Here is a 26,303-nt window from a genome sequence, read left to right on the forward strand (position 1 = left end):
GCTCTTAGGATCACATCAAATATTAATTAATCAATTAACTAAATACTAAATACTAACAATAAATAAAATATATTGCAATTCGGAACATCATACAAAGAAATTGCCACCTCCTGAAGCTCTGGCTACTCAACTGATATATACTGAGTAAGTGGAAAAAGGAAGTAAGGGGAATGCATACCTGTTCTTCATTCTTTTAAACACTGTGTGAAACATGAAAGAAAACAATGAATGCCATTGCTGAAAAGAGATTAGATCACTTTCAGCAACAGTATCCCAACAATCCTTAGCATTCTTTCTTTTTTAAAAAGGAACTCACTGAAAACAACATGGAGTTGGACTAAATTTGAACTGTATTTCACCTTCAGGTAAAAAGGTATTGATTATAGATTTTTTAAATCTAAAAATCCCACCTTTATTATAAATTCAAAGCAATGAAAATACCTAATACTCCTTATATTTTCCCCATGAAAACAACCCTGTGAGGTAAGTTGGACTGAAGGACTGGGCCCAAGTCACCTATGTGTTTCTTCCATGCCTAAGGTGGGACTAGAACTCCTAGCATTCTAGTTTCTAGCCTAGTGCCTTCAATACTAGACAGAACTAGCTCTAGACCAAAGTTCCTAAAACAATAAATGTATTATCACACCACTTCTATTCTTGCCCTTAATTTAATTAACTAACCTACAATCACTGTCTTTTCACATAATTTTCTTCGGGCTTCTTTTTGTCTTCAGAATTTCACCTACCCAACAGTAAAATATTTCCAAATAAATCTATTTTGAATTTGTACTCAAAATATATGTACGCATGTAAGTTGTTTGATGTATATATATCCAGAAATAAACCCATGCATACCACATAGAAAAAAAATGTCTGATGTGTTATTACAAAACCAAATTACATTATCAGTTGGCAGACCATTATTTCCTGCTGTAATTCCAAATACATAATTTTTTCCAACTTGCATATACAGGTACCTAATGATCAAAATGGAGGTGAAGTTTACAAGTAATAACATATCCTGAATTGCACCCAAGCTAAGGAATATACCATTGGTAATGACTTACTCTTCACTTTTCTACCATTAGAAAAGGAGTTCAGACATTCTTCTTCAATAAAGTTTTACTTTTGAATTTTACCAATAAAAAATTATTTCTCAGGGGACCTCTGCCCAGACTAAGTGGGAAGGCTGAATGATGATGGGATGAGCTAAGGTCACCCTTGTAGTATGAGCAAATGGGGAGGAGGGCAGGTGGGACACAGCAGATATGAAGAAAGAGAATTAAATCAACAAACTTCCAATCCAACTTGGAAACCGGTACTGTATGATCAAGAACACCTGATGGATGCAGCTGAAACAACAACTTTGGATGCCAAAGGTCAGAACATACTGGACAGACACTGAACTTTCACAAACAGATCTGAGTTGATGATGTAAACAGACAAAAGTAAAAATACTTACTTATTCACTGAAAATGTCAGTACTGAAAGAATTCCTAGATTTACAAGGACATTTCCAATCAAAATATGGGGGGAGGGGAAGGGAGGGGAGGGGAGAGTGTGATATTTTAGAAACTCACCAAATATCAACCCATATTTTATTCTTAAAACAAAAATACAAGAATTTGACAATAATATTCAAGTTTGCTGGCAAATAAGTTTTAAAAAATGAAAGAGATATATAATGGAATAAAAAATATTGAACATCACATCTTCACTAACACTAAAAATATTAGTATACATTTATAAAATTTATAATTTTAAAATTTAATTATAAAATTTATAAAATTTAGTTTTTATGGAACTAAACACTTCTGAAAACCTGCAAGAGAAAAAAAAATTACTAACATCTCAACAAACTGGATTTCCCAGAATTATTTTAATGGATGCTCAATACTTGAATACTTGAGATTTTACAATCAAAAGTTGAATATATTTTTAAGGCTTTAATAATGGAAAATCTCCAGATCCTGATGGGCTAACAGCCAAATTCTATAAGGCATTTGGATATTCTTATGCTAGAATTTCAGGAAACTTGTATTCCCTTATCCTAGCACTGTTCTAATTCCCAAACTAAGTAAAAAAGACCAGTTAAAAGTTTTTTCTTACATATTCATCTCTTTTAATCTTGATAATCAATTATTTATTAAACTATTTTATAATTTATATAATTACATATTTAAATTATATCATTTATAACTTAAGCCAATCATATTAGTTATAGGAAAAATTATTCATTCTGATCAATCACATTTTACTCAGAAAAGATCTAGTCCTATTAGAAAATTGCTAAGTGTAAGGACCAGCCTTTCCCCTCCTTCAAAATATAAGTATGAATTCTTGAAAACTTTGTATTTCAAAAGGAATCTTTTTACTGAAGAGGGGTAAAGCACGTCAAAATTCAAAGCAGGGTCTAGGGTCCCTCAGGCATGCAACTAAGATAAAGGGAATTAGAACCCCTCCCCGCAGTCCCATGTGAAAAATGTTGCAGAAAAACAGAAGAAAGAATTAATGGAAATATTAGACATTCAGTTCACTAAGAAAATAAATTTAGGAATTCAATTAACAGCAAGATGTGTAACGATTAAGGAAGACAACTATTATGGGTTGAAACAGCAAATTAAGATAGATCTGGAAAAGTGGGAAAATTTGCAATTATCCCTAATAGGGAGAATAGCAACAATTAAAATGAATATACTGCCTAGGCTATTGTATCTGTTCCAAACAATTCCGATAAAACTGGAGAAAAAATATTTTGAAGAACTTAATAGAATAATACTAAAATATGTATGGCAAGGGAAAAGAGCAAGAATTAAGTTAAAAATGTTACAGGATACAAGAATTAGAGGAAGGTTTGGATTACCCAGTTGGGAATTATATTACCAAGCTGCGGTGCTAACATGGATAAAAGTGCATTGTATTGGAGGGGCATGATTTACTACCATGCCTTTACTACCATGTATGGGAAAAATAAGATACATAGTTACTTTCAAAGACGCTATATCAGAAATGCTTTATTGTTAATTTGGAAGAAAATGAGAGAACAACATTATTTGAAGATTCCAGTTTGGTTTTCAACAATGGAAGCACTTATACATCCAGACATTATTAATAGGGGAAATATTGTTAGATACAAAGATATTTTGAACAAAAAGGGTGAGCTCTAAATGAAACAATTATTAAATGAACAAGGGTTTGATATGGTTTGGTATTCACATATGCAAATATGTTCTAAATATGAAAAAAATGTGAAAAGGGTCATTGGTTCTTACCTGATATGACCTTTTTCGTTTGGTGGAGATAGCATCCAGGATTGGGTTGTCAGTTGCTGCTAGCTGATTGGACTGAATCTGTCAGATCTGTGAGGACACTCCCCTGTTGCTAAGGGTGCCCCAGAAATTGGCGAATAGTGAGACTGATGTGTTTTCTTGTTGTTGTTGTCGTGCTCTACTGGATTCGGAATGGACCTCCATCAGGGTGGGGCTAGATGCTATCTCCACCAAACGAGAAAGGTCATATCAGGTAAGAACCAACAACCCCTCTCCATTGTGGTGAAGATAGCATCCAGGATTGGGACATACCAAAGCTGTCTGTCGTATAAGTGGACCTAGTTCGGTTTGAATCCCTTAGACAGGGTGGACCTTTTGAAGAACTCTCCGTCCAAACTCTCTGCCTCCAGAGATGCAAAGGAGTCCAGCTTATAATGTTTGATGAACAGAGAAGGCGAAGCCCAAGTTGCCGGACTGCAAACCTCCTCCAGAGAGACCTGAGTGACCCACACCGCCGACGTGGCCTCGTTTCTTGTCGAATGGGGTGTTATTCTTGGAGGAACTGCAAGTTCTTGGGATTGATAGGCTTTGGAGATGCACAGACTGATCTACCTCCCCACAGTCATTGGAGTAACCTTACAACCCATGGTATAGGGTTGAAATGATACAAAAGGAATTCAGACTTCCTGAAAGGAGAAGTTCATTTGCGTATATAAGAAGGGCCCTTCAAACATCCAGTGTGTGCCATCTTTTTTCTAAAGTATGGACAGGTTTTGGATAGAAATCAGGTAATATCAGTTCCTGGGCCCTGTGGAACCAAGAGTTCACCTTTGGCACGAACGAAGAGTCCAATTTCAAAATAACTCAGTTGGGGTGAAAAATACAAAGGTCCTTCTTAACAGATAAGGCAGCCAAGACCGAAATCCTTCTGGCCAAGGTGATGGCTACCAGGATGGCCCCCTTGCAAGACAAAAAAATGCGGAGAAGTAGATCTCAGTGGTTCAAATGGGGCCTCAGTCAGCGGATGCAGTACTTTAGAGAGGTCCCATATGGGGTATTGATGAACCACTGGAGGCCTCAGATTTGTAGTCCCATTCAGAAATCTGCAGATAGTAGGATGTCTAGATAGGGATTCTGAGCCCCCCAAAGAAGGTACAGAAGATAAGGCCTCCCTTGTCACCTCAACGTGTTGGGTGACAGGCCCTTGTCAAGTTCTTCTTAAAGAAAGTCCAGCACCTGGGTGACTGAGGCCTCGGTAGAGTCCATCCTAGATCAAGAGCACCATTCACAGAAAGCCCTCCAGGTCACGTCATAAATGTGATTGGTGGAAGGCCTCCTGGAGGCCTGAATGGTTTGTATCACCTTGGAGGAGAAATAGTCCCAGATCAGAGATCCCCGCTCAATCTCCAAGTGGTCAATTGAAGTCACTGGGATTCCAGATGTAACAAGGGTCCCTGGCTGAGAGATACTCTGTCCGCCGGTATCCTCCAACGTTTGGTCAAAGATAGGTGTACTAAGTCTGCAAACCATGGCCATCTGGGCCAATAAGGAGCCACAAGTATGAGCTCTACTCTTCCCCCCAATAGTTTGTATCACCTTGGGATCAAGGACAGTGGAGGAAAGGCATAGAAGAGCTCCCGTGGCCAAGGACTGTGTAAGGTGTCCATCCCCTCCGCCCCTGGAACCGCAAACCTGGAGAAGAATCTCGGGAGTTGTGTGTTGTCCTGAAAAGGGAAGAGGTCTACTTCTAGTCATCCGAAGCACTCCGACAGCTCCTAAAACAAAGCGGGATGCAAACGCCACTCTATGTGGCCTATAGTGGTTCTGCTAAGCCAATCTGCTTCAACATTGGATACACGTGCAATATGTTCAGCTCTGAGTGATACATAATGCCTTTCCGCCCAGAGGCATAGCTGCTCTGCCTCTAGCATCAGGGGCCTTGAATGTGATCCCCTTAATGATTTACATGCGCCTTAGTGGTCACATTGTCAGTTAAGACCAGGATGTCCCTGTCTGCTACTATTTCCTGGAATTGCCTCAGGGCCAGGTGGACTGCCCTGCATTCTCAGCAATTAATGTTGTGGCCCAAATCTGCCTGGGACCACTGTCCCTGGACCATCCTGGATTGGAGATGAGCTCCCCAGCCATAAAGGCAGGCATCTGTAGTCAGCACCAGCTGGTTAGGGTCCTTGAAGGAAGGAGCCCCAGATAACCACCACCGAAGGGACTTGATGACTTCTGGGTTTAACCTGACTTGGGAATGGGAACAACCCTGTCCTTTGATAAGAAAGATGAAACCATTGGAGTGCCCTGTCATGCAATCTAGCCCAGAGCACTATATTAGTGCATGAGATCAACTTGCCTAGGAGTCTAGAAAGCGTAGCCAGGGGGTACCCTGTTCCTAGATTTCACTTGCCCAATCAATTCCGATACTCTCCTGATGCTCCTGGGACAAGAACACCTTGCACGATATCGTATCTATTACTGTTCCCAGGTGGAGCAAGCTATTGGTTGGAGTGAAGTGGCTCTTGGCCTTGTTGACAGAAAGACCATGCTCCTGTAGCACCTGGATGGTGAGCTCCAAGTCCTCTGCTGCTTGAGCTGGTGAGGAGGACTGGACCAGGATGTCAACCAGATAACATTGGACTCTGACGGTGATATCCCTAAGGTGAGTTGCCAGGGCTGCTAACAGCTTCGTGAATGTTCTAGGAACGGATGAAAGACCAAAGGGCAAGGCCCTGTACTGAAAATGTCTGCCATTATAGCAGAACCTGAGGAATTGTCTATGACCAGGTATAATGGGGACATAAAGATAGTCTTCAGTTAAATCTATGGAAGTGAGGAAGTCCCCTTCCCTAATTCCCTCCAGAATAGATTTGGAGAGAATGCATCTTAAACTGCCTGTATTTTGGTCAGTGATTTAGATGCTTTAAAATCCAGAACTGCCTTCCAACCCTCCAAGGCCTTTGGTATGATAAACAGGGTGGAATAAAATCCCATCCCTTGTTGGTCCTCAGGCACCGACTGAATAGCATGGATCTCCAGCTGGCGTTGAATAACTGTTTCTATGAGGACCTTCCTCTCTCTGTTCTTAGAAATAGGGCAACGAAAGAAAAACCTTGGGGGTAAGAAGAGGAATTCTAGAGAAAGGCCCACCTGGACCATCTCCAGGAACCAGGTGTCTGTGGTTACTTCCTCCCAACGCCTGGCAAACAAGGCCAGACGTCCCCCAATGGGAGGGTTGATAGCAGATTTCTCTAGGGCTTCGGAAGAGATGACCCCCTCCCTCTCAAAAGGGCCAGTTGTTTTGGAACTGGAGGTTTCTACCTATCCTGTCCTGCTTTTGTTCCTGCCTGGGGATGAGAATAGAAAACCCCCCAACATCTACAGTCATCCTAAGGGAGCGGCAGAGAAAATAAGGCATCAAGCAGAAATTGCCCTTTCTTGATCTGGGAGGCAAAATCTTCCCCTTGTCTTTGGAGTCCACCAGACCTTGTCCAGTGCTTCTCCAAATATTTTCTCCCCCTTGAAGGGAGCAATAGTTAACCTCCATTTATGCCTCATGTCTGCCCACCTTTGCCTGAGCCAGAGCAGACGTCGAGGCTACAGACGATCCTATTGCCTTTGAAGCAAACCTGGCCGCACTGAGGGTGGCATCAGCTGAGAACTCAACAGCTGCCAGAAGTTTATTAATGTGCTGGTGAGATCTGACATCATTAGTTGGAATTCTCTCCTGCAGTTCACATATCCAGATCAGAGATAGTATTCAGCAGGTTCTGACCAGTTCTGGAGAACCAGTAGCGGAAATTTTGAGTAGTTCGGGGAACCGGCAAATACCACCTCTGACTGGAGATTTTACAATATCCTTCCCCTGCCACGCCCACCAAGCCAGTAGTAAAAAAAATTGAATCCCACCACTGATCCAGATGAGTGATGCCCTATTGAAAAAGGATGCTTCAGTGGAGGCCTTCACTGCCCAGGCTGATGACTGATGAGTCCTCTGAAGTATCTGTTCCACCCTCTTGTCTTCTGATTCTCAGTGAGTCTTTGGGCTCAGCAGGAGTCTCAGAATTTGACTGCAGGGCAGCTACCAGGGCATCTACTGTGGGTACTTCCAGAGCTCTGGAAAGATCAGTTCCCACATTAAATAACCTCCTATCAAGGAAAGAAGGCTTGGACCTGGCCCAGGAGAAGACCACTGCCTTTGGATGACTGCTGTAAACATCTTTGGTGAAGGGATGACCTCTGCAGTTATGGTTTTCTCGGAGAAGAGTGGATCATTGGGGTCCTCAGATGCATCTGCTGGCTCAGGTGGTGCAGGAGCCTTGTGGCATCCTTTGCCTTGAAGAGGAGCAATTTAAATAGGGCCGGTTAAAAAAGCCCTGAAATTACGGGATTCTCAGAATCCAGGCCTTCAATATCAGAGAGGTCTCTCTATCTCTATCTGATCTCCCATGTCAGAATGGGCAGAGTGATCACATAGAGAGGGAGTGTAAGAATCAGCCTCAGAATACATGAAAAGGTCAAGAAATTGAGAGACTTGTCTCTAGCCCTGTCTGGAAAAAGAGCAAGAAGCTACTGGGGGAGATCGCCTAGACTGCTTTAGGGCCTCCACTAGTTGCTTTACTGCTTCCACTAGTTAAACCTGCATGTTGAACTGAACATCTAGATCTTGTCCTACTGCTGGGTGGAGCACTCTGGTTCTTTACACAGTTGTTGCTAGCTGTCCTGTTGCTGGACAGAGAAAAATTCTCTTCCCTCAGAGGTGTCAAAAGAGACTTCAGGCTCTTGCAATCCAAACTCCAACCGTCCCTGTGGCCAGCACCAGCAAATGCCTCCTGTCATTTTGAAGAGACCTGGCTCTTTTCTCCAATAGTCACCCCTCATTTTGGTGGGAATCAATGCTGGTGCTGTTTGAAACAGCTTCCAGGTTTTCTTGGGTTGCTTCTTGCTGTCTCTTAGCCCACAGCCTGTTCAGTGCCCTGTCCCTACGACACTTATCCCGCTCTGCTGCCTTGGAGCCCCTTAGAACCCCTGCAGCCTTGGCTCTTACCTTGGGGTCTTCTAATGAGGCTAAAACATTTGGTTGTAGGGCTGAGAGAGCTAAACGCCCAGCGAGCCGTTTCCTCCACTCTCATATTCACATGGCCAGCATTTACTGTTGAATCTGCCATTTTAAATAACTGACAGGCAGCCTAACTCCCCTGGGAGTCTGCTGACCTGTGGATTCAAGGGCTCAAGGGATTAAACAAGAACCTAAACCAAAATTTGGAAGAGTGTTAAAGATGTCAACTCTAGATTCCAAAGACAGCTATTTTTGCGCCCTTTTAAAATTTCGCTGCTGCGGAACAAACAGGCTTAAAATGGCCGTTTAAAGCTACACAATAGCCCTCCCAAGCCAAGGCATTAGGGTGTGGAGGTTTCCTCTGACACCGCCCTGTCAGCCACTCTTACTTGAAGAGAATCGGCCCTCAGCCGATCCGTCCACATCGCTCCAGGCCGAAGCTTTGAAAGATCGATCTTTTGACAGCCACTCAGTTGGCAGACCAGGAGCCAGCTGTTGCTACGACAGCATTCAGAATTGGATTTTGTCTGATTTTACCTAATTAATCTCAGATTTGTAGAGCACTAAAAACATGTTGTCCTGGCTGATTGACTGAGTCAATTTCTGGGGCACCCTTAGCAACAGGGGAGTGTCCTCACAGATCTGACAGACTCAATCCAATCAGCTAGCAGCAACTGATAATCCAATCCTGGATGCTATCTCCACCATAATGGAGAACAGAGAGTTTTATAAAGAATTGACAGAACTGGACAAAATACAGTACTAACAGGAACAGAAGAAAAATTGATAAAAAATTGTACAACTACTTATTGGGTATTAAACTTGAAGAAGAACAAGTGAAGGAGATGATTATAACATGGGCAAAAAAATTGGATATGCTATAGAAGTAGACAATTGAAACTCTGGGATAAAAATTATAAATTAACAATGTCAACAGCATATAAAGAAAATTTATATAAGATGTTTTACAGATGGCATCTTGTGCCGGCAAGACTGGCAAAGATGTTCAAAGATAAATCAGCTAAGTGTTAGAGATGTCATCAGACACCAGGAATGTATTACCACATGTGGTGGACATGTGTAGAAGCCAAGAAATATTGGACAAAATTATATACATGGTTGGAAAAGATGATAAAGCAACATATAGACTTAAAACCTGAAATATTTTTGCTAGGAATGATACCTGAAAATTATAGCAAGGAAAAGACATAATCATTTATTTATTAACTGCAGCTAGAATAGTATTTGCTCAAAACTGGAAAAATAAAAAGACTCAGATAGAAGAGAATGTGATCAGGAAAATATTAGAATGTGCAGAAATGAATAGATTAACACTGGCAATTAAACAAACTATATATGATATGGGAATTATTTTATCAATGGTTGGAAAAGAAAAATGTAAATTAAAATTAAATATATGAACATAGAATATATATATAGAGAACATATATGAATATAGAGGGGAAGGAATTAAGAAGGGGATGGTTACAACGATAAGATATATCATGTATAGTAGTTTAAAATAAGGATGTAAGTATTTTTGTTATGGTAAGGAAATTGTATTAACCAGAAATATTATTACATGAGATATTTGTACCCAGATGACACACTATTTAAAGGAAAGATGGATTGTTTGTAAAAAAATAAAAAGCATGTATTACATGAAGACTTAGGGTGGTTTGTGAGGGTATTTCAGGTGGAATTTCCGTAACAAAGTGGGGACTTTTACATGTTTTTGGGCTACATATTTGTTTTGGGAAGAGGGTAGATGTTTCCATGCTACTAAGTATTATATGGAGCCATGGTGAGTGCATGAGTCAAGAATATCTTTAATTTCAAAATGTTGTTCCCCTTCCACCATAATGGGGGTTGGAGGTGTGGGAAGTGGTCTGATCTTTGAAGTGATTTCTGGTTTGAATAGGCTGCAGTGAAATACTGTATGAACCTGTCTAAGTGTCTGTGATGACCTGGGGCATGGCACAAAGTCAACACAGTCCAATAATCAGTAGGAGTCCCTTTATTAGCTCCAACTTTTTCCCCAATGTCCTGGCTGGAGAAAAACTCTCCCAGGAACAGCCTTTGGCTGCAGAGAATCAAGTCCAAAACATGGTCAACAAAAACTGTAACTATAAGTCCAATCAAGGCAAAATGAGGAAATACGTTTGGCAGGGCAGGAGCAAGAATTCCAGACATGAAGGCACGGCAATAACTCAAACGGTTGGGAAGATGCCAGGAACAGATAACTAAAGTCAACACAAGATAAACTAAAGTTTGCTCCCGGCAGCTGCAGCACTCAGCATGCATCTCTTTTAAACTCTGTCAGCGTTCCAGCAAACCTCCATTCCAATCAGTAGCTCCAAGACAAACATATCTCAAAAATATCTTTATTAGAATAGCACCTGGCACATCTGTGGAATCCGGAAACTAAAAGTTTTTGGACTTACCACACATTCCCAAACTACAAATCCCCCCTTAGTTGTCATCACATCACATGGCCTTATTTCATCCTGCACCATACTAAATGACCTTGAACTAACAAAAGAATTTTATTTTGTCTACTCAGACCTACTTAATTAAAATCACTCCCCTCCCACTTTCTGAGGCTTTGTGGCAGGGTGGAATATGGCTTCCAAAGCTGACAGGTGTCCCCCCCTTTGAGAAATTCACCTCCCAAAAGAGATAATAAAGAAAATACAACCAGGGGTTAATGCAATGCCCTTAACTCCCTCTCGTCCCCCCTAGGGGACCCTTCGGTTTGTCAGGGAATTTGTTATGGAATTGGTTAACCAATCTATCTGCATATACATCCCAACTTTTTACCCAAATAGCATCTGACAAAAGGGAACTTTTCTATAATACCAAATATTGCAATTTCCCTCGCTGTAATCTAGAATCGAGGATTTTCTTTATTTCATAATGTGTCTCACCCTGTACGATTAAAGGTTTTGGGGGAGCTGCTGGTATCAGCCTTAGATTCGACCCTACAGCAGGTTTCAATAAATTACTATGGAACATTGGGTGTATTTTCCCCAGTAGCCGAAGGAGACTTAATTAGACTGTCACTGGATTGATTATTTTTGATATAGGAAATGGACCTAAGAATTTAGGGCCCAACTTCCTACTGGGAAGTTTCAATTTGAGATATTTAGTTGACAAAAACACTTGGTCCCCAACTTTAAATGGTGGTTGGAGGGATCTATGTTTGTCTGCTTGTTTTTTATATTCCTCAGCAGCTTCAGTCAAAGCTTTTTTTTAAATTTGGGGGGAGGGGCTTAATTTCATTTTATGCCTAGAAAACATGCTGGTTCTTCCTATTGGGGGGGGGCGTATTGTTGGAGAAACATGGTAGTTATTACTTTACTTGTTTCTAGTTGTTGGAAGATGTTTTTTTTTAAATCATCTTTTCCAGCATCTTCCCAGGTATTGATGTTAGGCTGATTGGTCTATAGTTTCCCGTGTCTGGTTTTTTTTTGTTTTTGTTTTTTTGTCCTTTTTTGAAGATGGGAACCACATCAGCTCTGGTAGTTCCCCGGTGCTCCAGGATTTTTGAAAGATATGCTGCAGTGGTTCTGAGATGACCTCTGCCAGTTCCTTTAAAACTCTGGAATGTAATCCATCAGGCCCTGGCGATTTGTGTTCATCAAGACCAGACATGTGTTCTCTTACTATTTTTTTGCTTATTTTAACTTTTATTTCTGGTCTGTCTTTTACAGTTATGTTTTTGGTGGGTTGAGCTAGTTTCTTTTTGCGTGAAGACCGATGCAAAGAATGAGTTAAGCAGTTCTGCTTTCTCTCTGTTGCCTGTTACTTGCTTGCCGTCTTCTCTCTTTAGTGGATCAACTGTTTCCTTGATTTTTTTTTCTTGTTATTTATATGTTGGAAGAAACTTTTTTTAAATTATCTTTGACTTTTGTTGCAAGTCTTTGTTCGTTCTGAGCCTTTGCTTTCCTGACTTTGTCTTTGCAGATTCTGGCTATCTGCTGATATTCTGCCTTAGTTGTATGTCCTTCTTTCCATTTTTTGTACTTGTCCTTTGTCTTTGCAGATTCTGGCTATCTGCTGATATTCTGCCTTAGTTGTATGTCCCTCTTTCCATTTTTTGTACTTATCCTTTGTCTTTGCAGATTCTGGCTATCTGCTGATATTCTGCCTTAGTTGTATGTCCTTCTTTCCATTTTTTGTACTTGTCCTTTTTTTCTTTCAATTTGCCAGAGAGATTTTTGTGCAGCCATGCTACTTTCTTCTTGGATTTCTTTGTTTTTCTTTCTCGGTGGTATTGTGCTGGTTTGGGCTTCTATGATCGTACTTTTCAGAGTTTCCCAAGATTCTTGAGTTGTTTTTCCCTTTAGGATTTTCATCCATGGAATCTTTCCCAAGTTCTGAGTTTATTAAAATCAGCTCTTTTAAAATCCAAGGCTCTGGTGTCATTATGTTCTATTGCTTGTGTTTGTGTTCTTTTGAATTCTAGTATGACATGGTCACTCTCACACAAGGTTCCTGCAGTTTCAACTCCCTCTATCACTTCTTCTCTGTTTGTAAGAATTAAGTCCAGTATGGCTGTCCCTCCAGTTCCATCCTCTACCTTTTGGACAACAAAGTTGTCAGCTAGGTTGGTTCGGAACTTATTTGATTTCTCACTTGGTGCAGAATTAGTTTTCCAATTGATATCAGGATAATTGAAGTTCCCCATTACTATTGTTGTGTGTTTCCTGCATGTTTGCCAGTTGGTTGGCAAAAAGGACATCTATTTTTTCTACTTGATTGGGTGAGCTATAATATACACCTATGGCCATGTCATTCTTTTTTTTTTATATTGACCCATATGCATTCTAGGTTTTCATCTTTGGTTCCATGCATTTCTGTAGCAATATAGTGGTCCTTCACATACAGTGCAACTCCATCTCCTCTTTTATGGGGTCTGGTTTTTTTGAAGAGTTTGTATCCTTCTACCAGTATGTTCCAATCATGGGTTTCATCCCATCAAGTTTCTGTTATCCCAACTATATCATATCTACCTTCATGTATTCATAGTTCAAGTTCACCCTGTTTGTTCCCCAGACTTTGTGCATTTGTATATAGGCACTTGAGATCTTTATGTCTGACACTGTGTTTACTGTCTACATAACATGTGCCTGCCTGCCCCTACTTTCTTGCTACCTGTTTGATTAATGCACATGGTATGGTACTCACTATTAAATGCTTGGTTTTGGTCGACAGCAAGATTGATAATCTTACCTGCACAAACATCAATTTTACATGCACTGATATCCTTATTAATTTTAGGTTGCTGGGGACAGAAATGTTCTATATCCATTAATTCTCTGTCCCCACTGTTCAGTTTAAATGTTTATCCAGGAAATCTGTGAATTTAATGCCAAGTAACTCAGTCCCTTTCTTTCATGGATGCAAACCATCTCTTTTGTACAGTTTTTCATTGGACCAGCTGCAGACATCATGACTAATAAAACCAAAGCCTTCCCTTTTACACCACTCCTTTAGCCACACATTAAGCTCCGCTACACGGTGGCCTTTCCCTTTTTGTTCCTTGTATACTGGTAGAACCTCTGAAAAGATAAGCCTACAGCCCATACTACTAAGTTCATACCCTAAGCTCTGGAAGTCTTTCTGAACAGGAAGTACATCCTTCATTTGTACCAAGATGTACAATAGCATCAACATCACAGTCCTTATTGGCATTCTTGGCTATCTTAAGAATACGCCTCTTGTCTCTGCTGGCAGTAGCACCTGGCAGACAACTGACCTTTTTCAAAACCTCCATATCCTTTCCTAAATTTACATCCCTTACAAATGAGTCCCTAACCAGAAGGTAGCTTCTCTTTTTGGATACCTTGCTCTTCTTGTGTGACGGATGCGTAATACCTGATTCACACTTTCTCCTTTCCAAAGTAAGTTCTTCTTCTAGGACCATGATCCCCAGCTTGAGTTATCATTATCACAACTATCTTGACCTGTCACTTTAGTGTCCCTATTAAGGTCAGCAAGGGCACTGTATCTGTTATGCTGGGACACAGCAGAAGCTTTGTGTTTATGGTACACATCTCTCACCCTGCCAGATCTCGCGGTTGTCCATACTGCCCTTTTCCTGTAGGATCTTAGTGGTAATGGGGGCTGGTAGCATGGCAGCTCAATAGATGGCTGGATTGGGCACCTAATTTCTGTTTGGAGAGCACAGATTAGAGATTCTAGATAGGTAATCTGTCCATGCAGACCAGTAATTTTTTTTACAAAGAAGACATAGTACTGCGAAAGACAGCTGCAAAACAAGTATTACACTGAACTAAGCCAGTCATTTTGTAATAAAATAAAATCACAATCTCAAGTGAACTAACCCTGAATGTATTATTGGTATTTCTGGTTTATAGTTATATGATTCGCACGCCGTTAGGACCGCTATCTGCCTCCCTCGCAAGCAGCCAGCAGCTCCTCCCACCAACCTCTGGTAAGTTGAAGCTTCGTTGGTTCAGCTGCTTGTTGAAGGAGGCCAGAGGTTTTTCCAGTTCTGTGTTTCATCGTGGCACAAATTGAGCAGGCTGGGCTTCTGATATCATAGTTTGCACTACTTCCTCTCAGCAACTGTCAAATTGGACTTTTCTCGACAGGGCGTCTGCCAGTATGTTTTTCTCTCCTGGGATATATTTCATGTTAAAGTTGAACCTCTGAAGTATTGAGACTTGTTTAGGTGATAGCTTTTGAGGGGTCTTTAGAGCCTCGAGGTTTTTGTGATCAGTCCGCACCTCAAACAGCTCCTTCATTCCTTCCAGGAAATGCCTCCAAGATAGTAAAACCCATTGCACTGAAAACACTTCTTTTTCCCAAACCACCCACCTACGCTCTGTGTCTGTCAACTTTTTGGACACATAAGCACAAGGCATTAGCTGGTTTTGAGAGTTCTTCTGGAGAAGAATGGCCACGACAGCCATATCACTAGGATCAGCTTGGACGGTCGGGTCAGGGTGCTGGAGGATGGGCTCAGCTGCAAATAGGTGTTTTAAGGTTTCAAAAGATTTCTGACAGTCCATTGTCCAAGCAAGGGGTTGACTGGGTTTTGGTTTGGTCGGGGAAGGCCCAGCTTTCAATAACTCTGTTAAAGGCAAATGAAAGAATAAATTGTCTATAGAAATTTGCAAAACCCAAAAAGCTTTGAAGTTGTTTACATGTTTTGGGTGGTTGCCAGTCTAGCACCACTCTCACTTTTCCAGGGTCCATCTCAATTCCCTATGTGGACACTCAGTAGCCTAGGTAATCCAATGACTCTTTAAGGAATTCGCATTTTGACAGCTTTACATATAACTTGGCAGCTAAAAGTTTTTTCAGTACTTGCCTAACCAATTTGACATGTTCTTCAATGGTTTCACTGAATATTAGAATGTCACCAAGTAGACAAGGACCCCTTTGTACAGGTGTGGATGTAACACTTCATTGATGAGTTGCATGCATACTGTGGTGGCCTCCTGGAGTCCAAAAGGCATGACTCAGAATTGGAAACTACCCAAAGGGCAGTTAAAGGCTGTTTTCCATTCGTCACCCTCTTTTATGTGGACTCAGTAGTAAGCTTTTCTCAGATCTAGTTTAATGAAGACCTTGCCTTTAGACACATGATTTAATAACTCCTTCGTGAGGGGGAGGGGTACATGTTTTTCATGCATACCAGGTTCACGCCCTAAAATCCATGCATAATCTTAAGCCGCCATCTTTTTTTTCTTTGAACAGCACTGGGGTGGCCAACCTAGATTTGGCAGGTTCAATGAAACCTGTCTAAATTGTTATTGATGTATTTTCTCAACTCAGTCATTTCAGCTGGTGTCATGGAATACATCTTTGGTTTTGGCAGTTTTGCCCCGGGTTCTAATTCTATGGCACAATCAGTGGCTCAATAGGGAGGTAAAAGATTGCATTCTTCTTCGCTGAACACCTCACCCAAGTCCCTGTATTGTTCAGGGACTTGGGGTGCACCTGGAGAAGAGTCTGAAGCTGTGGCTGCTGCTTCAGGTTGGGGATCTTTGTTGGGTGGCAATTTCTCTGTGAGAGGAAGGGGGCAGTGAGCCAACCCCAATTATGATTTTTTGGTATCCATCCTCCCACTTCATAGTAGGGGCCCATTTATCCAGCCAAGCAAGTCCCCCTCTCAGCTTTGAAAGTCATATTCCACGCTGCCACATAGCCTCAGAAAGTGTGAGGGGAATGATTTTAATTAAGTAGCTCTGAGTAGACAAAATTCTTTTGTTAGTTCAAGGTCATTTAGTATGGCAAAACTCACTTTCAAGAATAACTGCACTGCTGAATGGAGTTGTTTACACCCAGTCAAGGCCAACCAACCTAGAACTCCAGATGGACGTAAACACCTGAAGAGGTGCCCCCATATGACACTATGTGGGACATGGATTGGACATTCAGGTTGGGTCCCTGGGGGGAGGGATTTGGGGAAACTTTCAATATGTAACTTTTGTGTCTTTTGGCTCAGATCTTGTTTTTCTTTCGCTGCTATTATTTCAAACTCAATAAAAGTACCTCTTCTCTTCCTCAATGGAGTAGGCCCTTTTCTTTCTTGGGTTTTGAATGGAGGCAGGCCTGACACTTACTTTTTAGTAGATCTACTCTTTCCTAAATGGATGGCTGGGAAAGGAGGGGCAGGGGGGAGTAGCTGTTGGCCACTCCAATGTGAGGTACTGCAGGGTTCTTCTCTCTCGCCATTCGTACTGTTTAACATTTACACAAAGACATTAAGCGAGTCAACCATCAGTTTGGGAGAAGATATGAGTATGCTGATAATACCCTGAGTATCATAAGTATGCTGATAATACCCTACCGCAGGGTAGATCAATGATGCTGTGGAAGTCTTGGCCTAATTCTGGAAGCTGTAAGGATTTTGACAGTTGTAAGGACTAATTACTAGGAGGAAGAAGTTGTAGTTGAATCACAGCATCAAAAGTCATCTGTTCCACTGAATCACAGCATCAAAAATCATCTGTTCCACTCTGGATGAGGTACCACTCACCAAGAATTTGGAAGCTCTCTTCACTAATGGTTTTCAAAGGTGTTCAGGTCACACAACCTGTTAGTTAAAAACACATTATTTCCACCTGCCTCTCAGACACTTACAGAATAATAGGTCTCCGTGAGAAAAAAAGCCCAAGGGAATGAGGGACTTCTGAATGTCAGCTGACAGATCCTGCTCTTTCTGCTTTGCACATCACTGCCATGGCCTCGCGCACTGTGCTCAGTGACCTTTTTTAAAGCCTTATTCTCTCATGGAACCCAACTGAGTTTTCATGAGATACAAAACGTAGTGCAGCCAGTTATAGGCTCTGCATTGGCTGGCATTAACTTCTGGGCATAAAATCTGATTTTAATTTACAAAATCTGTTTGGCACTCAGGACTGGGAGGGACTGTCTGCTTGAAAGTGATTCCCCATCCAGGAGACAAATCCACAGTATAAATAATGAACCTCTTCCTTACAGGAGATATTTGGAAGAACAAGAGACCTGTGCCTTTCAAACATAGCACTGAATCTCTGGAATAGCCTTTCACCGGCAATCCCGGTGGCATAACTACTCCTAGCATCAGAAAAGCTATGGAAAAAAACAAGCTATTAAAAAGACCTTTTAGAACAACATTCCCCAAGCCGTCCGTGTTGACCTGACATGGAGGGGAGGCGGAATAGAGGATTGTTTTGTGTGAGGTACAGGGCAGGCACACGTACATAGCTTTATTTGTGTGAGAGGCACGTGTGCACACCACTCGCACAAGTGGGGCTGCAGCACAGGCGCCCCCATTCACATGAGTGGGGCTGCAAGGACTAGCATCCACTGCTCATGCGAGTGGGGCTGCACACATGCATGTGCATGCCAGCCCACCACTCACACAGCCCAATTGCAAATAGGCCATGGCCTGGTAGTGGGCCAAAGCCCACAGGTTGGAGACCCATTTTAGAGGTTAAAATCTGAACTTAAAATCTATACTTAATAATAATAATATTCTTGATAGTCTTTATTATAATAATGCTAATAGGACTATTAATTTATTACATTATTGATGGTGTTTGATTATTTAATCCTTAACTATAAACCATCATTAATCTTTGTAAAAGTAATATTTATAATTTATAATATATATTTATAAATATAATTGTTTAAATTAAGAATGTCAGTTAAATTGGAAAAATATTAGATTTTTTTTGAAAAATCTGAAAATTTACAGGAAAATGTATAGCTACACTAATAAAATTCAAATAATTTACAGACCTATACTATGAGCAAATGGGACTAAAGGAAAAGGGAATGATTAGAGTAAAATAAATGAAATAGATTAGAATAAATGAATAAAATAAATGAAATAGATTAGAATAAATGAAATTAGAGGAAAAAAACATTTGTACACAGAAAATATGTTCTAGCTGTCTTACAGAAAAAGGACTAAGTACAGATTAAATAAGTATTGAACAGTTTAAAGCTGTCAGCGTTCCAAGTAAACTCTCCAAACGATTCAGAACTCTGAGACAACGTCCATCAAAGTAAGAATTTATTAGAATAGTCATGTTGGCACATCTGGGGAACACCCAAATCAGAATTCCTGTGTTTTCCCTCCTCCATGCTAAAACTCACACCCTGCCCCATTTAGTGACCCCAGATCACATTGGCCAATCAATCTCCTGTCTCAACTGCTGCCAAATTCCAGTCACTCTCCTCCAGGTGCCAGCTGCGCCAGCAAAAACTCATTTCTGGCAGAGTTTGGGGGAGAGAAAGACTTCTGCTACTTCTGCTGCTTTCCTTGGCGAGGGGGGAGAGGGAGAGAGAGAGACAGAGAGAGACAGACAGACAGACTGACTGACTGACTTTTGGCTTCATGCAAGCAAAAGCAGCATTTCTCTTCCCCCAAACTCCACCAGAAATGAGTCTTTGTAAGACTTGTCATGCCAGCACAGCCTCTTCGAGCAGGATGCCTTGCAAGGTCACAAAGACTCATTTCTGGTGGAGTTTGGGGGAGAGAAAGACTTTTGCTGCTTTTCAAAAAGCATCCAAAAAAAGCAGCAGAGACCCTGGGAAAAATCCCAAAAAAAGTATGCAGGAAAATCCTCCACCCCGTTTTCCTACTGATCGATCTTTCTTTATTTGGGATCGCAGAATACTCTCTCTCTCTCTCTCCCCCTCCCAAGAAGGGAGCTGAAAAGCAGGTTAGTGAAGGAATGTGGCTGCCTTGGTGGTGGTGGTGGTGGTGGTGGTGGTGGTGGTGTGTGTGTGTGTGTGTGTGTGTGTGTGTGAGGAGAGAGAGAGAGAGAGAGAGAGAGAGAGAGAGAGAGAGAGAGAACATCATTCCCAGGCCTCCAAGGTTAGATTGCATCTCTCCCCCCATCCCCAGCGGCAGTGGTGGAGCTTCAGTGCTTGGCCGGTGGGAAGCCAGGCAAGGTGCGTCACTCGCTCTTTTTGGCCGTGAAAGAAGCAGCCCGGGGATCAGGCGAGGCATGTGGGGAAAAAATGACACCCCTCGAAAAGACAGCCTAGCTGTTTTTTTAAACACGGTAGAAGGTAAGACCAATGGTGGGGGAGGGAAATCCGCCCTGGGATGGCTTGCTGACATTGGTGGGAAAGTTGATCCCATATTCCAGAGCTGCAGTAGTCACAGGACTGGCCCTTTGGTCATCCTGGGGCAGCTCCAGGATGACTAAAGGGCCAGTCTTGTGACTACTGCAGCTCTGAAATATGGGAATGACTTTCCCACCAATGTCAGCAAGCCACCATCAGTCAAAATTCATATTAGTGGTCCATGGGATTTAAAATTATGAGTTCGATGGTCCCTGAGACAGGTTGGCAAACCCTGCTCTAGGCAACTCAGGCATGGACACAAAATTCATCCCACTAATAATTTGGAAAGGAGTTAGTCCAGTGCTGCTGTGAACTGCGTTGTTGTAGGCTATTTCCATGAAGGCTGGCAAATCAGCCCAATTGTCTTGTTGGTAGTCCACTTAATATCTCAGTTACTGCTCCACCATGGCGTTTGTCCATTCCGCAGCTCCGTTCGTGCTCAAATAAAAAGCAAAGCTCAGTCCCTGAGAGGACCCAATGGACCGTAAGAACTCCCTCCAGAACTTCACTTTAAACTGGACTCCTCAATCAGAGATGACCTGGCAGGGTACTCCATGCACTCTATAAATCTGCTTGATGAATATTTTCACTTGTTTCTTAGCAGATGGTAGCCTGGAGCAAGTGGTGAAATGAGCTTGCTCAGAGAATAAGTCAATCACTGTCCAAATGACAGTGCTCTATGGAAGTTCAACTATGAAATCCATGGCGATCTCTTCCCATGGTCGGCTGGGTTCAGCCACAGGTTGAAGCAGACCAGGTGATTTTCCTGGTCTCGTTTTCATGGCAGCACACGTGGATCAGATTTTTACATAGTCCTCTACATCTGCCTTCATTTTTGGCCACCAAAATTGGCTCCTTGGTAAATGAAGGGTCTTAGAAACCCAAAATGACCAGCCAACCAGGAATTGTGACTGCACTTTAATACTTTCAATCTCAGGCTGGCAGGGACATATAGCTTAGTCCGTTTCCAAGCTAACCCATCACGCAAGGTTAGGGTGTTTGGGTTGTCCTTTAGCCATGGGTCAGTGGAGTGCGCAGACTTCAGTATTTTGGTGATTGGGTCTCCCATGGGCAGGGGTGGGATTCTACTGGGGATTCTACCGGTTCGCATCTATTCGCTAGAACCTGTTGTTAACTTTCTAAGCAGTTCGGAGAACCAGTTGTTAGAAGAAATCTCCTTTTGTTTTGTTTCACTTTACAGGGCTAAACCTGTAAGGAAGGCAGGAAACATTCTGGTGTTGTTACCGGCCTAATCTTTATTGCCCTGCTTACAGAAACTGCCTCTCCGTTTCTCTGTTAACCCTTATTACATTCTTGGTAGTACTTTGCTGGGGCTTGCCACTTGACTTTCTTAAAGGGGAAGGGTTGTTTTAAGCTTTTTACACTGCTGTTGGGAGGAAATACTCCCCTGTTGGAGTTCTTCCAGCTGGGATGCAACTATCAGCACTTTGAAGAAATAATTGAAAAACAAAGCAGAGCTGCCAGAAAGACGCTTTTAATGACAAGGAACCAAGATGAGTGACATTCAGCAAGGCTTCTTGGCTAACTAGAAAGGAGTAGAGTAGAGTAGAGTAGAGTAGAGTAGAGTAGAGTAGAGTAGAGTAGAATTCTTTATGAGCCAAATGTGATTGGACATATAAGGAATTTGTCTTGGTGCAAATGCTCTCAGTGTACATAAAAGAAAAGATATATTTGTCAAGAGAATCATAAGGTACAACACTTAATAGTTATAAGGTACAATAAGCAATCAAATCATACCAGGAAACAATATAAATCATAAGGATACAGGCAACAAAGTTACAGTCATGCAGTCACAAGTGGGAGGGGATGAGTGATAAGGAGTGGTGAGAAAATTAATAGTAGTGCAGACTTTGTAAATAGTTGGACAGTGTTCAGGGAATTATTTGTTTAGCAGAGTGATGGCATTTGGGAAAAACTGTCTTTGTGTCTAGTTGTTCTGGTATGCAGTGCTCTATATCAGTAGTGGCAAAACTTTTTCGGCTCCCATGCCAATAATTGCAAGCTTGGCATTGGTTTTTAGCGGCCTTTCTGGGGGGCATGTGATCTTTCCTTAAATCTGGATGGTTTCCTTAGGATATCTTGTGAGATGAGTGAGACCAGCTGATATCTTTAAGTGGTGCAAATGGATCTGAGGATTGCTTCTTCTGGGTGTGCTCTTTCTGAAGATCTTAAATGACCCCTCTGCTAAAGGGTTTCACTTTATGAGCAAGAGTTTGCTGCTGATAGTTATCACTACATTTTAATTATTTTAATTCCTCAGGGTGCTCTGGCACCCTACCTGATTTGTAACTCTGGCTTGCAGGTATTTCTAATCTAATAATTGATATTTAGGGCAGCTTTTTGCAAGCAAATAAGCTTTTTGTATTTTTGAACAGGTAATTCTTGACTTACAACAGTTCATTTAGTGACCATTCAAAGTTACAATACACTGAAAAAAGGGACTTTTTTGTTTTTCACACTTACGACCGTTGCAGCATCCCCACAGTCACGAGGCCAGACAATAATCGCCCCTCGACGTGAGGGATGTCAAGTTGGCCATGCCCACCCAGTCACATGACTACCCAGCCACACCTACTCAGCTAATCATTAGGGCAGAGAATCGGTTGTTAAATTATTTGAATCCCACCCCTGCCTGTGGCGCTGTCTCGATTCCTGGCTAGGCTTTGTGTAGCCTTTGGGCAGCTTGCTGAGACTGGGGCACTATGGCATGTATGACTTCTTCCTGTCAGCAGTTGAACTGAGGTTTTCTTGATAAAGCATTAGCCAACTTGTTCTTCTCTCCTGGGATGTACTTCAGCTCAAAGTAGAAACGTTTCAAGTATTGCACCGAGTGGACTTGCTTAGGGGACAGCTTTCTAGGGGTCTTTAGTGCTTCTAGGTTTTTACGATCAGTCCAGACTTTGAAAGGCACTTTGCTGCCCTCTAAGAAATTCCTCAAAGAGAGGAGGGCCCATCCTGACTGCAAAGGCCTCTTTCTCTCCATATGGCCCATTGCCTCTTGGTGTCGGTGAGATTTTTGGACACATAGGCACAAGGTTGTAGTTGGCCCAGGGAGTGTTCCTGTAGAAGCAGTGCAGCTACTGCAACATCTTTGGCATCAGCTTGCATGACAAACGGCCGTTCGGGATCCAAGTGTCGTAGGAATGGCTCTTTGGAAAACAATCCTTTTAAATTTTCAAGTGCTTGTTGACATTCAAGTGTCCAATTTACAGGTTGGTTGGGTTTGGGCTTGGGGTGGGTCCCCTTTGTTTTTAATAGTTCAGTAAGTGGCAGGGCTATCTCAGCGAATGCGGGAATGAACTGCCAGTAAAAGTTTGCAAATCCCAGGTTGATTCCAGGTGCGAAGAGTTTGCCAATCCAGTACGGATTTAACTTTTCTTGGGTCCATTTCAATCTCCTTGTTTGACATTTGGTAGGCCAGGTAGTCTAAGGAGATCTTGTGGAATTTGCACTTTGACAACTTGGCATAAAGCTTAGTGTCTAGGAGTTTTTTCAATACTTGTCTCACTAGTTTCATTTGTTCCTCCATTGTCTCGCTGAAAATGAGAATATTGTGCAATTAAAGTAGAACTCCCTTATATAAGTCCTCATGCAGCACCTCATTAATGAGTTGCATAAACACTGCTGGGGCTCCCTGTAGTCCAAATGGCATAACCTTAAATTGGAAGCTGCCTAATGGGCAATTGAAGGCAGTTTTTCATTTGTCGCCCTCTTTTATCTGCACGCAGTAGTAGGCTTCTCTAAGGTCTATCTTTGTAAACACTTCCCCTTGCCAGATGGTTGAGCATGTCCTTCATGAGAAGGATGGGGTATTCTCTACGCACATGGCATTTATCCCGTGAAAATCGATGCAGAGGCTCAAAACACACCCCCATTCTTTCTTTCCTTTAAACAATATGGGGGCTGCAACCTTAGATTTGGTGGGCTGCATGAATCCTTTCGCTAAGTTGGTATCAATATGCTTCCTCAATTCATCCATTTCTTTAGGGGTCATCAAATACATTTTTGGCTTTGGTAGTTTCACCCCTGGTATGAATTCTATTGCGCATTCAATGGGTCGGTGGGGAGGAAGTACATTACACTTGTCTTTGCTAAAAGCTTCTGCTGAGTCTTGATATTCTTTGGATATATGCGGGCAACCAGGCAGCACCTCCATTGTGGAGGCCACTCCCTCTTTCTGGCTGTAATCGCAGGGCCCCTAAGCTGGCTGGTTCTCAGATTGCGGGAGGGGTGGTAGAGGCCCGATGCCTTTTCTTATCTTACAATAGCCATCTTCCTGTGTATTGATGGGGCCCATTTGCCTAGCCAAGCCAAGCCGACGATGAGTGCTTCGGTCATTTTTGGGGCAACTATGTATAATTTCCCAGTGCCATCCCATCTCTAGCCTTATAGGTTTGGTGATCAAAGTCACTGACTCTCCTTCAATTAGCGAACCATTTACTTGTGCAAAGCAGATAGGGCAACTCAGTGTTCTCGTTTGTATCTCTAAATTTTGCAGTCTGAGAGCTGATTAAACACTGGGTGCAGCCAGTGTCTATTCCCATGGGCTCCTGTCCAGGGAACTACTATGCGAGATTTTATGGCAAAAGAGTAGATGGCTTCACTTAACATCAGGTCCTCATCGCCACTCCCACTAGAGCCAATAACCACCAAAGCCAGAATTCCCTCCTCATCAGACTGCAAGGGACCTCTACAGCTTGCCAAGGAAATTCCCCTTGTCTTGCAGCTTTCGGGGAGTTTTCTTCGGCAGCTGCAGCTGACATTCACGCCTGGGAAATAGGGGCCAACACCAGGTATTCCGAGGCTCAGTGGCCCTGCTAACCACACCTGAAGCACTTGACTCCAGGGGCTGCCACTGGTTGCATCTCTACCAGAGGCTTGCTGGCCCATCTCTGGCACAGATCTTTGGTGGGAGTGAATTTCTAAATCCATAGTGACCGCCATCCAGTACCAATCTTGCATCTGGTCAGGCACCCTGAAGGCGCATCCTTGTCTAAGGTCCTGATCCAGGGTTTCTTTAAAGTAGTGGACGAAGAGTCACTTGGGCCAATCTTGTAATTTTCCGGCCACTCTTCTAAACTCCCACACAAACTCCTTGGGGGGGGGGGCGACTGTGCTGTTTCAGTCCTTTGACTTCTGCCTCAGCTTCCTCCTAGTTAGCCATGTCCTCGAATCAGCTTTTAGGGACAGCATGAATTCATCCACATCTTCCAACTCAGGGGCTCTGTCGTGGAGTTGAGCAATCTAGTCTGCAGCTTCCCCCTCTCTCATATTATCTGCAATAATTGAGATCATGTCTTGATCCGACGATATTGAGCCCCATACTGATCAATGTGAGCACAGATTCAGTTTAGAAAATAGGCCAGCTTTCCTGGGGTGCCGTCAAAGTTTGCCAGGAATTGTGGTGGGGCAGCTGCTGGCGGGGCTGCTGTGGCTGGATGGATCAGTGGTGGGACAGAAGCCGGCATCCACTGGTACTGGATCCACCCCAGCCTGGGAAAAAGGCCCATCCCGGCGGAATTTGGTCAGCTGGTAGTAAACTGGGAGGCGCTGGTGGGAGATGACAGCCCAGCCTGGATAGTCCTCTTGTACCTCCCCTGGTGCCTGGGCTTCAGTGCCCCAGGTGTCTGGGGTGTTGCCCGGCCGCTGTATCCTGCTGGGCCACGGCTCCAACAGATTGGGTCTGAAGCAGAAAGCTAAGCCTTGGTCCGGCCAGTGCCAAGTGGAATGAAGCCAAAGTCCTGCTTTTGACTGCCGTGCTCCCTGAGCCTGAAAAGTGGAACATAGGCTAGGCTAGAGTCCAACCAGGTTGGATTGGATATGGGGACGTCTGAGCAATGGGTCCCATATTCAGCAGATTGAACTTCTCAGGTAGCCCTGCAAGCGACTGGCTCTTCGACAATGGTTGGAGCCTCCATTCCCTGGATTAAACTCCAGGAGCTCAAAGGTCTCCACCCAAAGGCTGCTACTTGCTCGGGTTGTCCCAATACCCCTAGAAGCCCTGGGGTTATCATTGCGGGCTCCAATTCTAGCTGTGCATCTCGTTGTTGGTCGGGACTGCCATAGGCCCAGCTCCTTGGGTTGGACACCCCTCCAGAGTTTGGCCTCCGCCGCTTTGCGAGAAGCCGTTGGGTTTTCTTTAGATGCAGATTCAGGTTAATGTCAGCGTTCAATAAACTTTCCAAATGATTCAGAACTCTGAGACAACGTCCATTAAAGTAAGATTTTATTAAGGTAATCATGTTAGCACATCTGGGGAAAACTCGAATCTGAATTCCCGCATTTCCCCCCTCCATGCTAAAACTCACATCCTGCCCCATTTAGTGACCCTCAGATCACATTGGCCA

General features: G+C 42.7%; 2 protein-coding genes across 3 annotated transcripts in view; one reads left to right on the forward strand and one right to left on the reverse strand.

The window, feature by feature from the left end:
• Nucleotides 1–26,303, forward strand: part of CC2D2A (coiled-coil and C2 domain containing 2A) — a 1,114,036-nt gene that overhangs the window by 635,378 nt on the left and 452,355 nt on the right. The window lies entirely within an intron of this gene.
• Nucleotides 1–26,303, reverse strand: part of RAB28 (RAB28, member RAS oncogene family) — a 139,887-nt gene that overhangs the window by 105,445 nt on the left and 8,139 nt on the right. The gene's annotated exons all lie outside the window — the stretch shown is intronic.

Source organism: Notechis scutatus, chromosome 4 (genome assembly GCF_049901735.1).
Source record: "Notechis scutatus isolate UNSWTSFEM ecotype Mainland chromosome 4, rNotScu1.2, whole genome shotgun sequence".
NCBI lineage: Eukaryota > Metazoa > Chordata > Lepidosauria > Squamata > Elapidae > Notechis > Notechis scutatus.